At 37.8% G+C, this 11,898-nt stretch overlaps 1 non-coding gene across 1 annotated transcript; it reads left to right on the top strand.

The window, feature by feature from the left end:
- The first annotated feature begins 9,115 nt into the window (after positions 1–9,115).
- On the top strand, positions 9,116–9,219 carry LOC118840480. Its single transcript, XR_005009672.1, has one exon. It is a non-coding gene; the product is annotated as a U6 spliceosomal RNA (small nuclear RNA).
- Positions 9,220–11,898: the final 2,679 nt, after the last annotated feature.

The following is an 11,898-nucleotide window of genomic DNA, read 5'->3' as shown; positions in this document are numbered from 1 at the left end:
TCAAAGCCAGGCCTCTTCTGACTCTGAGTTTAGCAGTATTTCTACTTATAACTGTGATCACTGAAAGCCAGAAAATGAAGTTTAAACTTTACTTTTCTCATGGTGACTTAAATGTGCTAGATGGTCAATAGATGGTGAATGGATCAATGAATAAATGACTGATGAACAAATAGTTAAGTGATTTGTTTTTCTGCCTACAAAGGAAACCATAGTTCATAAAAGGGAAAAAGCCTTTAATTTCCAAGAAGAATCGCTCCTCAATGAAATATGATGCCTAAAATGGTAAAAATACTAGTAATGTTTACATAATATGTCTTTATAATCTATTATATGTATTGTACTGAGTTAGATTTTTCTCTTAAGACACAGAAAGTATATCTTTTTTAAATTAATAATGTAAAATGATTTGAAAAGGCACTATGGAAACTCAAGTGATTAAATTCATTGTTAGAGATTTTCCCTGAACAAGTTCAACTATTTCTCTATAGGGCTCCAAAATGCCACTTAACAGGCTTACAGAGCTGTCAGGTCGGATTCACATTTTTAGTTCCAAGAACTTCTTCTTTCCAGCCCCTGGTTTCATACAAATACATCAGCAGTTTAGAGACCTCAAAGGAATAAATATTCTTGTCCCTGATGAAATTATTCATACATTCAAGATGACAGAGGCACGATTAGTCATAAGTCCACTAAGATTCTTTGCTTGATAAGAGAATACAGTCATTTAGGTTGCTAATTAAAGGATCTCCTTGAAACATAAAGTTCTTCCAGATATAATTTATTCTGCATCAATACAAGGACAATGTTCCATCTTGTAGTGAAACCAATCATTTTTCTTTTTTGTTTATTTTTTAATAGTAAAATTAATCAGCTCAAGCAAAATGTTTCAGCAAATATGTGCCACAGGAAATTTATTGGGGAGCTGTGTTTTCATCAGTGTAGGTAACAATGACGCAGATGGAAAATGCATCCATAACTTATAGTCTTAGGTAGCATCCTTGGGCAAAGAGAGGTTAGATGACTTGTCCAAGGTCAAATAGCTAGTATGTGTCAGAAGCAGGATTTGAACCAAGATCTTCCCAGTTCCAAGGCCAATTTGCAACAGTTCTTCATGGGAAACGTGAGGGCAGAGCAAAAAAAAATCTTAGAACTATCTAGAAAATATTTTTTTCAAAAAGAGAAATACAACCACCAATATCAACACCAAAAAACCTCCAGTTTTCAAGGTGATTTACAATTCACAAGGCAACTTCAATCAAGAATAACACTTTCTCCCTAACCATGTTTCATTTGAAATATTGCCATATTTCAAATACATTATGTATAAATATAGTATCTATGATAAATGCGCAGCTCACAAGGTTGTCGAGAATGTCAAATGAAATACAGTGCTGGCACACAGTAGGTGTTTGATAAGTAGTAGTTGACTGACTGACTAATTGTAACAACAATGCTACTTACAGCTGCTGTGGGGGTATAAGACTAATAACACCAGCACACAGGAGGGCTGCTAGCACAGGTCCTTTGATCTGCTTTTCTAAAGGAAAGCAATTTTAAAGGGACCAACAATCTTACTTTAATTAAATGTGTGTGTGTGTATATATGTATATATATATATATACATATATATATAGTGTATATATATGTATATGTATATGTATAGTGTATATATATGTATATGTATATATATATATATATATGTATCATTCACTTAGTTTACGGGAAAAGTCAGCACCCTAAACTTCAGAGAAAATACAAGCAGAAACTATATAAACAGAGCAAATACAAACGGCAAAGACAGACAGTGCTTCCAACTGTCTGACCAAAAGCAATACATACTTAGTTACCAGAGAGAAGCATCAGCATCTGGGTTCGTCAAAGCTGGGAGGGCTCCTTAACAGCTACCCGGAGTCTCATCTGGCTACATCACATGTACACTCTTCCCATGAGTGAGCCCCTGAGCAAAATGCCAACCTCCGAGTATACATACACTTCTTCAGGGTCGGAGGTTCATCACAACCCTTGTGACCCAGGCTCATGTGACTCAAACTCATGTGACTTAGACTTCCATGTGACTTAAGCAGGTCACATGGGCCTATTAATGAATGGGAAAGATCTTCCCATTAAGCAAAAATACATTAACAATACACTAATATACAATTAATAAACATTTATTAAGCACCTACTATATGCCAGGCATTGTGCTAAGTGCTGGGGATAAAAAAAGAGACAAAAGACAGCCCTTGCCATCAAGGAGCTACGCAAAAAGGCTTTCCAAACTTAAAAATTCTATGTAAAATAGCTGCTATGATTGTGTACCAAATACCGTGTGAAATCATAGATTTAGAGCTATAAAGAACCTTAGAGACCATCCAGTCCACTCCCTTCTTTTAACAAATGAGGAAACTGAGCCAGTATTTGAAGCATGGTCTATAGATTCCACATCCATTCCTTTTTCTTCTGTACCATTGTGCCTTCTACATTTTAGGGGCATTTTTCTGGCCCGCAGGGAACTTGAAATCTAGTTGGGGAGAAAAGCTCTTCATATGAATCATTCAGAACAAAAAAGCCTCCATATTAAAACTAATGGTAGAATCATTGGTCAATAAACATGTATTAAGCACCTACTTTGTACCAGGGACTGTGTTAAGAATTGGGGATGCAAATACAAAAGGAAGAAAGAAAAGAAGAGGAAGGAAGGAAGGAAGGAAGAAACAAAGAAAAAAGAAAAAAAGGAAGTCCCTGCCCTCAAGGAGCTTACAATCTACTGGGAGAAGACAACATGCACAAAAAAAAATAAATGAAGCTAAAAAGAAGGGTGAGGGGGGTGGGGTGGAGGAAGGTACTTGACATGAGTACGTGAGAAATCCCAAAGTAATGCAGCCAGATGAGAAATGAGAAGTTATGAGAAGCCATAAAATCAAAGACTGTCATTGATAGAAGAACCCTTAGCTATCATCTAGGCCCATCTACTCCTTTTAGAGATGATATTCAGGATCAGGGTAGTCTGGGTAGCCATCAAGCACAGTGTGTGCTGTAGCTCCCTTGTGGATACGCTGAATCCTACAATTGCTATTTTCCCTCTATTTCTTGCTCTTCTTATTGTTATGAATAATATATTAGAACTATTTCAAGTTATTTTTAGCTTTGAGGGCTAAGGGCATTTCACCTTGATCAAAGACCATCAAAGAGCATAAAATGAGTCTTTTGTACAGACTCTGTATTAACCCAGAGGGGGAAGATGCTACACTGACTTATAGACGTCAGGATAATGAAGCCACAGATGCTTCTCCAGCTGCTGGGTTTTCCTGCCCCGCCCTCATCAATATGATAACGAAACTCAGTACAAAATCATCCATGTTAAGCATAACGGTGCTTTATTGCTTTCGTCCTGTTGCTCTGAAGACAATCACCAAGCTGCCCTCCCATAGCAAAATCAGCCCATGGTATTCTTTGCTTCCCTTAACCCAACAGGAACAATTCATGCACTGGTGGGAATTTGCGCTCATTCTTATAGCCTCATCAATCACCTCAAAACCAATTGTGGGGCTGAGCACTCCCAGAACTCAAGCGTTTTAGATTGAAATGGGTAAAGAAGGGCAAGTATGTCAAAGCTAATGCAGCTGAATTGTTCATTTTGAATGAGCATGTACTAAGAACCTATATGGTAATTTCTTAAGGGATACTGAGATAGATAGAAATACGACCTGTGCCCTCATCGAATTGACAATATATCAGTGGAGGGAAAAGAAACATGAAAATAAGTAGGATCCAAAAGAAGAACATTATAAGTACTTTAGACTAGGAACAAACAAGAAACCATATCATTTCAGAAGGAGAAAGCTAATTTAATAGAAATCTTCACGGGAGTGAGGGAGTGGGGAATCGTCTGACCTGGGTGTTAAAGGATGGATAAGATTTCAACAAGGGAGACAGAAAACTAGCCCTACTCCAAGTGTTTGACTAAACAGCTGGATATAATGTATTATTTACAGGATGAATAAATGAATGTGATGAATGCCAAAGCATTTATCAAGCATTTATTAAGTACCAGGCACTGTGCTAAGTACAAACAAGCCAAAGATTACTTTCAGCTCATCCTTCTTAAAAAACTCTTCATGTACTTGAAGACAGGAATCATCACAAACTAGCTTTTCCTAAAATGAGTACAAAGGTCCTTCCCTTAAGTTTTCTTCATGGCATTTCTTTAAATTATCTTCTCCCCAAGAGATGGAGAACATTATGAAATGCAAAATGGATGATTTGGATTACATTAAATTGAAAAATTTTCACGCAAAGCCAATGCAACCAAGATTAGCAGGAAAGCAGAAAGCTGGGAAACAATTTTTATAGCCAGTGTTTCTGATAAAAGTCTCATTTCTGAAATATATAGAGAACTGAGTCAAATTTATAAGAATACAAGTCATTTCCAATTGATAAATGGTCAAAGGATATAAACAGGCATTTTTCAGATGAAGAAAATAGAGCTATCTATAGTTATATGAAAAAAATGCTCAAGTTGCTATTGATTAGAGAAATGCAAATGAAAACAACTCTGAGGTACTACATCATACCTATGAGATTGGCTAACATGACAAAACAGGAAAATGATAAATGCTGGAGAAGATGTGGGAAAATTGGAACACTAATGCATTGCTGGTGAAGTGGTAAACTGATCCAACCATTCTGGAGAGCAATTTGGAACTATGCCCAAAGGGCTATAAAACTGTGCATACCCTTTGACCCAGCAATACCGCTTCTAGGGCTGTATCCCAAAGAGATCATAAAAATGGGAAAATGACACACATGTACAAAAATATTTATAGCGGCTCTTTTTGTGGTGGCCAAGAACTGGAAATTGAGGGGATGCCCATCAACTGGGAAATAGCTGAACAAGTTTTGGTATATGAATGTAATGGAATAATACTGTGCTATAAGAAATAATGAGCAGGTGGACTTCAGAAAAACCTGGAAAGACTTATATGAGCTGATGCTGAGTGAAGTGAGCAGAACCAGGATAACATTGTGCACAGTAACAGCCACATTGTGCAATGACTGACTTTGATAGACTTGGCTCTTCTCAGCAATGCAAGGATCTAAGACAACTCTGAAAGACTCATGATGGAAAATGCTGTCCAAACCCAGAAAAAGAACTATAGAGTCTGAATGCAGATTATTTAGTCTCTTTTTTTGTTGTTGTTTTGTTTTGTTTCTTCTTTCTTATGTTTCCTCCCATTGGTTGTAATTCTTCTTTACAACATAACTAATGTGAAAATATGTTTAATATGAATGAATATGTAGAGCCTATACCAGATTGTACACTGTCTTGGGGAGGGGGGCGGGAAAGGGGGGAGAAAATTTAAAACTCAATATCTTGTGGAAGTGAATGTTGAAAATAAATAATAAATAATTTTTTTAAAAATTAAAAAAGTTAAAAAATGAAAAAAGTCTTCCCCACTCCACTCAGAACCTTAGTCCCTCCACTATGTTTTTAAAAGTGCACTAATCAAAACCAGGCAAATTCAAATAAAGATCTGGCTGATTAATGCAGAGGAGGACAGAAGGAAAGGCACTTCTTGGAACTTCAGTTCAATTTCAAAAACATTCACTCAATACTTAGCACATTCTAAAAACTTTGTGCTAGGCACTAGAACACAAAAATGAAGGCAGGGACACATCTGCCCTAGGAAGAGTTCATAATCAAAAAGGAGGATAAGACACGTATACTGATAACCATAATAGAAAGCAGCTCAATTCAATTTAGCATATGTTTATTCAGTGCCTACTATATGCAAAATAATGTGAGAGGCATGAGGGATATTAAAATTTTGATAAGTCATGGTCTCTATCCTCATGAAGATTATAATTCAGTGGGGGAGGGAAGAGCACAGAATATGGCCTATTACAGAGATAACTGTAATTATTTAAAAGGATGTGAGAAATACATCAGAAAGGCACAAACACTAAGTTATGTGAGTTCTAAGTGAAAGGGTCATCATTGGCCAAGGGATTGGTAATGACTTCATAGCAGGCTTCTTGGAGGAGGCAGCACTGGTTTGGGCTTTAAAGCATGAAGAGTTCAACACATAGGGTGTGGAGTTGGGGGATAAAATTTGTAGCAAGCCTTGTTAGAGATGGGTAATGGTATGAGCAAAAGCAGAATATGGAGCTCACATGGAAGATCTGGATTCTACTGTGTGGGACCTAATAGAGAGAGTCTTTGGGCTTAGATCAAAGAACTACAAGAAAGGGCACCATCTTTTACCTAGCACACATAACAGTCTTCACAGGAAGCCTAATGCAAAATAATCTGGAGTCACAAATTGCCAACCTAGAATGAATTGAGATTTATTGTAGCTGATGTAAACTTGAATCCCTCACAAGGGACTTCATCCATCCATTCATTTGTTCAATAGCATCCATATTAGCGCCAATATATCTGTGTCCACATACACATTCTGTATATAGAAGTTTCCTTCCTAGTTAACGATTCCAATCTCACCCTACTCAGGGTCATGGAAGTTATCTAACAGATCAGAGCCATGGTTGTTTTGGCTCATAGGGCAAGGAATAGCTGTTTGGGGCTGGTTCTAAAGGAAGGAGTTACTTCTTTTGCCTATTTACCAACATAAAAGGAATGAATTTCTTTCCCTCTAGTATGGTCTTCCAGGTGAATACTTTTGAGTGATATGACTGTCCTTTCAACTCACTTCTCTTCCCTCTGATTAGAGGGCTGAGGTGGGAGTACCAAACTCCTCCCAATGCCTTCCTTTATAGAGAGCAGAAACTAGACTTTTGGGCTCAGTACACTCTGCATCTATTGCTTTGCCTGGTTTCAGCTCCAAGGAAACAAGATGTCCCAGTGCCAGGGACTCCTAGTGTACCTCCTTCTCCTCCCTTTCCTACCTCTTTTTGTGTCTCCCTCATTAGACTGGAAGCTCCTTAAGGGAAGGGACTGTATTTCTTTTTATTAGTTTTATCACCAGTGCTTAGCACAATTCTTGGCATATAGTAGGTGCTTAATAAATGTTTATTGGATTAGATTGGATTGGAAATTCAACACAGGTATTGATTAAGCCCCTATCATAATCGATTAATCACTTTCCTGGACACTGGTAATACAAAAACAAAAATGGAAACACTCTATACCCTCTAGGGGCTTACATTCATTGCCTAGAAAAACACAACCTCCTTGCATGAACATAAAGAGGAGAAAGTCTGGAGCATGGAAAAGGTCCCAAAGCAGATCTACTTTGAAAAGAAAAGAAAAGAAGGCAATGATACACTCCAGCAATGATACACGTCAGCTTCCCTTTTATACCTGGGAAATACTAAATCAAATCAGAAGAAAGTCAATTTGTAACTGACTCTAAGCAAATAAGTATCTATGAAGAAAAAAGCCTCACAATGATTTTTCCTCTGTTTACAGAGTGACAGGTGAGTTAAGGAAATAGAATGGAAGTTTACTTTAGTCCTGAACTTGGTCTTTCCTACAGGATAACAGCAAGACATTAGGGAAATGTGCTATAGGTGATTCATGAAAACAAGCACTTGCTCACTTATCAAAGTGCTACAATGAGATGTCTGTGAAGAAGTTATCTGCACTATGTTCTCTGAGTTCAATAATAAAGGGAGCCATTGAAGAGGCAAGGGGAAGAGGGGACCATTGAGGAAATAAGGAAATGGCCAATGGCTATGTTCCAGACATGGGTAATATGTGTTTGGAATGCTGTAGCTACTCCATAGATGCTCCTAAATTAATGAAAGAATCCAGACTCCTACGTAGGCAAGCAACAAAGCATTGACATAGGACAATAAGAAATAAAATACTTCTACTAAGTTATCAGAGTGCCTCCCCATCCACTCCCCACCTTTCTAGCAGCCACACCCAGACTAAGTACTTCTCTGGCCTGTCCATGCTCTGCTGGAGCTGTCCCTGGTACTGGCTTCCCTAACAGTAACCTTGTTGGATTCCCAGTGTCTCATCTCAAGTGTTGTTTGGCCTCTCTGTCTGTCTTTCTCTGTCTCTGTCTCTGTCTCTCTGTCTCTCTGTCTCTCTCTGTCTCTCTCTCTCTCTCTCTCTCTCTCCTCTCTCTCCCCCCCCCTCTCTCTCCCCCTCCCTCCCTCCCTCTCTCCCTTCTTCCTTCCCTCCCTATTCTAGGACGGGGTCTCTCCCTGCTGCCAAGCCCAATCAATTATTTTTGAGTTAATTCGAAGAAAGGTTTCTTGAATTTTGTGAATTATGTCCCAGATACTAAAATTGTTAGAAGCAACAGAAGAAAACTACGTATGTAAATTTGAACTCAAGTATCTGTTTTATTTGTGCTTCCTCCTTGAAAAGTGGTTATTGTTTCTTAATGAGATAGAAAGAGAATGAACATTTATTCAGTGCCTACTAGGTGCCAGGTACTGTGCTGAACACTTTAAAATATTATCTCTTGATTTTCACATCAACCCTGGTCAGCAGGTGTTATTATGATCCTCATTTTATAATTGAAGAAACTGAGGCAGACAGAGGCTAAATGATATGCTCAGCATCACACAGCTTGGAATTGTCTGAGGCCACATTTGAACTCAGGTCTTCCTGACTCCAGGTCCCGGGCTCTATCCACAGTACCACCTAAGTTGCCAAACAAACAAAAGATTATCCCTGAGGGAAGTTAATGCTTGGAGGTGAATAGATGTGGGAGAATACAGCTAAAAAGTTCATTGATTCTGATTCTCTAATTCTCCCATCAAAGAGCAGGTTCACCTGTAGCTACGGAAGGAAGGTCTCTCTAGGTGTAACACAATAGAGAGATCCTGTCTCTCCACTACAGAAATACAATGTGGCCTAGTGCAGGAGCACATAAGTGAGCTTTTGTGGACTGTGCAGCTGCTGCACCACAATCCCTGCTATGACTCATGGAGCTGAGTGATCTGGAAGCCACTGAATCTACCCGTAATGGATGAATGGAAATATAGGATGGATGTGCCTGGAGGGTTTTTTTCCCTTTGCAGTTTCTGTGAGCATATTCTTGAATCCTGTAGAGATGGGAGTGGAAGAATATTGACCAGTCAGGATCACAGCCCAGTCTACAAGAGGAAGGAATTATTCTTTAAAAGGAAAAGCAAGGTGCTTGCTTCTTCAGCACATATACTAAAATTGGAATGATACAGAGATTAGCATGGCCCCTGTGCAAGGCTGACATGCAAATTTGTGAAGCGTTCCATATTTTTATTGGCTAAAAGAGGGAATAACATTCACACTCAATTGGGTATAGAAATCTATCTTACCCTATAGGAAAGTAGGAGGGGGAGGGAGAAGGGGTGTTAGAAGAGAGGGCATATTGGGAGAGGGGGTAGTCAGGAGCAAAACACTTTTGAGGAGGGACAGGGTGAAAGGAGAGAGAGAATAGAATAAACAGGGAGGTGAATAGGATGCAGGGAAATACCGTTATCAATAGTAACTGTGAAAAATTTTTGAAGCAAATTTCTCTGGTAAACGCCTCATTTCTCAAACATATAGAGAACTGAGTCAAATTTATAAAAATAAAAATAAATGTATAAAAATACATTCCCCAACTGATAAATGATCAAAAGATATGATCAGCTTTCAGATGATCAAAACTATCAGATCAAAACTATCAGATCAGATAATCAAAGCTATCTATAGCCATGTGAAAAATATGCTCTAACTCAATATTGATTGGAGAAATGCGAATTAAAACAATTCTGAGATACTACCATCCTATTAGATTAGATACTACCAATCCTATTAGATTATCTAACAGGACAAAAAAGGAAAGTAACAAATGTTTGGGAGCATGTGGGGAAAATGAGACATTAATGCATTGTTGGTGAAGTTGTGAACTGATTCAAACATTCTGTAGAGCAATTTGGAATTATGTCCAAAGGGCTATAAAACCATGCATACCCTTTGACCTAGCAATACCACTACTAGGTCTGTATCCCAAAAGAGATAAAAAACAAAAAGGAAAAGGACATATCTGTACAAAAGTATTTATAGCAACTCTTTTCTGGGGGTAAAGAATTAGAAATTGAGGGAATGCCATCAATGCTCATCAATTAGGGAACAGCTGAACAAATTGTGGTATGTGATTATGATGGAATACTATTTACTATAAGAAATGATAAGCAGTATGTGCTCAGAAAAACCTGGAAAGACTTGCATGGGCTGATGTAAAGTGAAATGTACTGTGTACAAAGTAACAGCAATATTGTAAGATAACCAGCTGTGAATGACTTAGCTATTCTCAGCAGTACGATGATCCAAGACAACTCTGAAGGACTTATGATGAAACATGCTATCCATCTCAAGAGAAAGAACTGATGATATCTGAATACAGACTGAAGTATATTTTATTTTATTTTTCTTGAGTTTTTTGTCTATGTTTTCTTTTACAATATGACTATTATGGAAATGTTTTGCATGACTACAATGCATAACCTCTATTGAATTGCTTGCCTTCTCAATGAGGGAGGTGGGGAGGAAGGAAGGGAGAGAATTTGGAACTCAAAGCTTTTAAAACAAAGGTTAAAAATTGTTTTTACATGTAACTGGGAAAAATAAAATACTAAATAAACAAACAAAAATAAATAAGTTGATAAATAGATAGATAAATAAAAAAGTAATTAAATAAATAAAAGAAAAAGAAAGACTCTGGATAGATACTAAGGCAACTGTAAGATAATTATTCCCTTATCTTCAGACTCCATAGACCTTTTCTAGAATGGTGATGTTCCCCTTGTCAAACACCATCTGGAGTACTGTGGTTAGTTCTGGACACCATAGTTTAAGAGGGCCATTGATAAAGTAAAGAACTTCTCAAGGAAGGAAACCAGGATCATGACTGACCTTGAGTACATTTCATATGGAATCAGTTGAAGGAAATGGTGATGTTTGTTGTTGTTCAGGCATTTTTCAGTCATGACAGACTCTTCGGAAACCTGTTTGAGGTTTTCTTGGCAATGATACAGGAATGAGTTTGCCATTTTCTTCTCCAGTTCATTTTACAGATAAGGAAAGTGAGGTAAAGATGATTGTGTGATTCGACCAGGATCACACAGCTAGTAAGTGACTGAGACCAGATTTGAACTCTACTCTTCCTGACTCCAGGCCCAGCACTTTATCCACTGGACCATCTAGGTGCCCCAGGGATGATTAGCCTGGTAAAGGAAAAATTCAGGCTGACATGATAGCTTTCTTCAAGTATTTGAATGGCTTTGACATAGAGTTTGGCCCAAAGAAAGCACGACTAGGAGTAAGGAGCGGAAATTACAAAGAGGTAAATTTAACCTTGATGTTTGGAAAAAAAACTTCCAAGAAATTATAACTGCCTCAAAGTAGAATGGGCTACTTAGAAGGTAGCTTCCCCGTCCTTGAGGTCTTCCAGAAAAGGCTGGATGACCACTCTGGGGGCATGTTGTAGTGGGGATTTCTTCATGTATGATTTTGTCTAGAAGGCCACTGGCATCCTTTCTAATGCTCACATTCTCTGATTCTGTGAATCAAGAGGACAAGGAAAAGTATAATAGTTACTGAAGTTTTAGGTAATGTTACCATGTTTTCTCTCCCCCTGTTATTTTCTAACTCCTGTTCAGTTTAATAAAACAAGCATTAATTAAGGATTAGCTTTGTGCAAGGCATTGTTCTAGATACTGGAGGGGAAATTTAAAGGTGAGAGTAGACAGTTCCTCCCCTCAGAGACATAGACAAATACATACACATATGTATGTATATATATATATGTATGTATGTATGTATATACATATATACATGCACATATATATATACACATGTATGTATGTATGTATGTGTAAAACATGTTCTTATTTCAAATCCTGGAATAGGAAGAAAAGGATGATCCTATAGGGATCAGAGTTGAAATCCAAATG

The sequence above is a fragment of the Trichosurus vulpecula genome, chromosome 2 (assembly GCF_011100635.1).
Source record: "Trichosurus vulpecula isolate mTriVul1 chromosome 2, mTriVul1.pri, whole genome shotgun sequence".
Taxonomy (NCBI): domain Eukaryota; kingdom Metazoa; phylum Chordata; class Mammalia; order Diprotodontia; family Phalangeridae; genus Trichosurus; species Trichosurus vulpecula.
The sequence above is the reverse complement of the archived record's forward strand: the minus strand, read 5'-3'. Positions and strand labels throughout refer to the sequence as shown.